This window comes from Carcharodon carcharias, chromosome 6, assembly GCF_017639515.1.
Source record: "Carcharodon carcharias isolate sCarCar2 chromosome 6, sCarCar2.pri, whole genome shotgun sequence".
Lineage (NCBI taxonomy): Eukaryota > Metazoa > Chordata > Chondrichthyes > Lamniformes > Lamnidae > Carcharodon > Carcharodon carcharias.
In genome coordinates, this window is record NC_054472.1 from 42,764,610 (window position 1) to 42,766,945 (window position 2,336).

Genomic DNA, 2,336 nt, shown 5'->3' on the forward strand with positions numbered 1-2,336 from the left:
CTATCAATTTTCCACATCGCTCAATTTAAGCAAACTTGTTTCGCTGTGGATAGCATAATATCAATTCCTAGCAATTGATGAAATTCCAGCATTTTCTCTATCTGCAGATATTTCTCATTCCTCTTATTTGTAAAATCTCTCATTTTCAAGAAATTTGTTGCTTGTAGCTTCTGCTCCTTCTCTGAATGTACAAGATTCTTACTTTCCATCAATCCTCACTATCTCTATTAAGTTCAGCAGATATATCTTTTTCGCAAAATTAGCAAAATCTCCCATTTCCATCAAATTCGTTCTTTATATCATCGGCTCTTTGACTGAATGTACAACGTTCCTCAATTCAATCAATTACTCCATCTCCAATAACTTTTACTGTCGAACTGAATTAGTAGAACTAATTCGAACGAACTACTCAATTTTCAAATTTCTTTGTTCATCTATGCCCTCAATATCTCCATTCCTATATTTTGCAAGTAATCTGGTTTCTATATCAAGCAAGTACTCAGTTTGCTGTAATTAATCAAAATCTGCAGATTCCCAGATTCTCTGCGTTGGCTGCACTATCCATTTCTCCATCTCCCTCAATTTAAACAAAACTGTTTTGCTGTGGATAGCATATCATTCCTCATATTTGTAAAATCTCACATTTTCAAGAAATTTGTTGCTTGTAGCTTCTGCTCCTTCTCTGAATGTACAAGATTCTTACTTTCCATCATTCCTCGCTATCTCTATTAGGTTCAGCTGCAATCTAAACAAGTGTCTCTATTTCTATCACTCCCCACATTTCGAACTACTTATCATTCACCTGAACTTACAATTTCTCAATTTCAACATTTAGCAGCAAAAGTAGTTCTCTGCACATATCAAATCTGATTTTCGAGTATATTCTTAGATTGCAGGTTAATGATATTCTCTGCAACTTCACTTTCTTCAGTTTCAGCAAACCGGGCTCGCTGTATCTATCAAACTGTGAATTTCTAGCAATAATGCATATTGAAGCATTTTCTCTATCAGCAGATATATTTTGCCCGAAAAATTAGCAAAATCTCCCATTTCCATCAAATTCGTTCTTTATATCATCTGCTCTTTGACAGAATGTACAACTTTCCTCAATTCAATCAATTACTCCTTCACCAATAACTTTTACTGTTGAACTACATTAATAGAACTGGTTCTAACAAACTACTCACTTTTCAATTTTCATTGTTCATCTATGCCCTTAATATCTCCAATCCTATGTTTTGCAACAAATCTGGTTTCTATATCAAGCAAGTACTCAGTTTCTTGTAATTAATCAAAATCTGCAGATTCCCACGTTCTCTGCCTTGTCTGTACTATCAATTTTCCACATCGCTCAATTTAAGCAAACTTGTTTTGCTGTGGATAGCATAATATCAATTCCTAGCAATTGATGAAATTCCACCATTTTCTCTATCTGCACATATTTCTCATTCCCCTTCTTTGTAAAATCTCACATTTTCACGAAATTTGTTGCTTGTAGCTTCTGCCTCTTCTCTGAATGTACAAGATTCTTACTTTCCATCAATCCTCGCTATCTCTATTAAGTTAGGTGCAATCTAAACAAGTGTTCTATCCCTCCCAACATATCGAGTTATTCATAATTCACCTGAACTTACAATTTCTCATTTTCAACATTTAGCAGCAAAATTAGTTCTCTGCACATATCAAATCTGATTTTCGAGTAATTTCTCAGATTGATCTCAATTGCAGGTTATCTACATTCTCTGCAACTTCACTTTCTTCTGTTTCACCAAACCAGGCTCTCTGTATCTATCAAAATGTGAATTTCTAACAATTACGCATATTGAAGCATTTTCTCTATCAGCAGATATATCTTCTTCGCAAAATTAGCAAAATCTCCCATTTCCATCAAATTCGTTCTTTATATCATCTGCTCTTTGACTGAATGTACAACTTTCCTCAATTCAATCAATTACTCCATCTCCAATAACTTTTACTGTCGAACTGAATTAGTAGAACTAATTCGAACAAACTACTCACTTTTCAATTTTCATTGTTCATCTATGCCCTTAATATCTCCATTCCTATATTTTGCAACAAATCTGGTTTCTATATCAAGCAAGTACTCAGTTTCTTGTAATTAATCAAAATCTGCAGATTCCCACGTTCTCTGCCTTGTCTGTACTATCAATTTTCCACATCGCTCAATTTAAGCAAACTTGTTTTGCTGTGGATAGCATAATATCAATTCCTAGCAATTGATGAAATTCCACCATTTTCTCTATCTGCACATATTTCTCATTCCCCTTCTTTGTAAAATCTCACATTTTCACGAAATTTGTTGCTTGTAGCTTCTG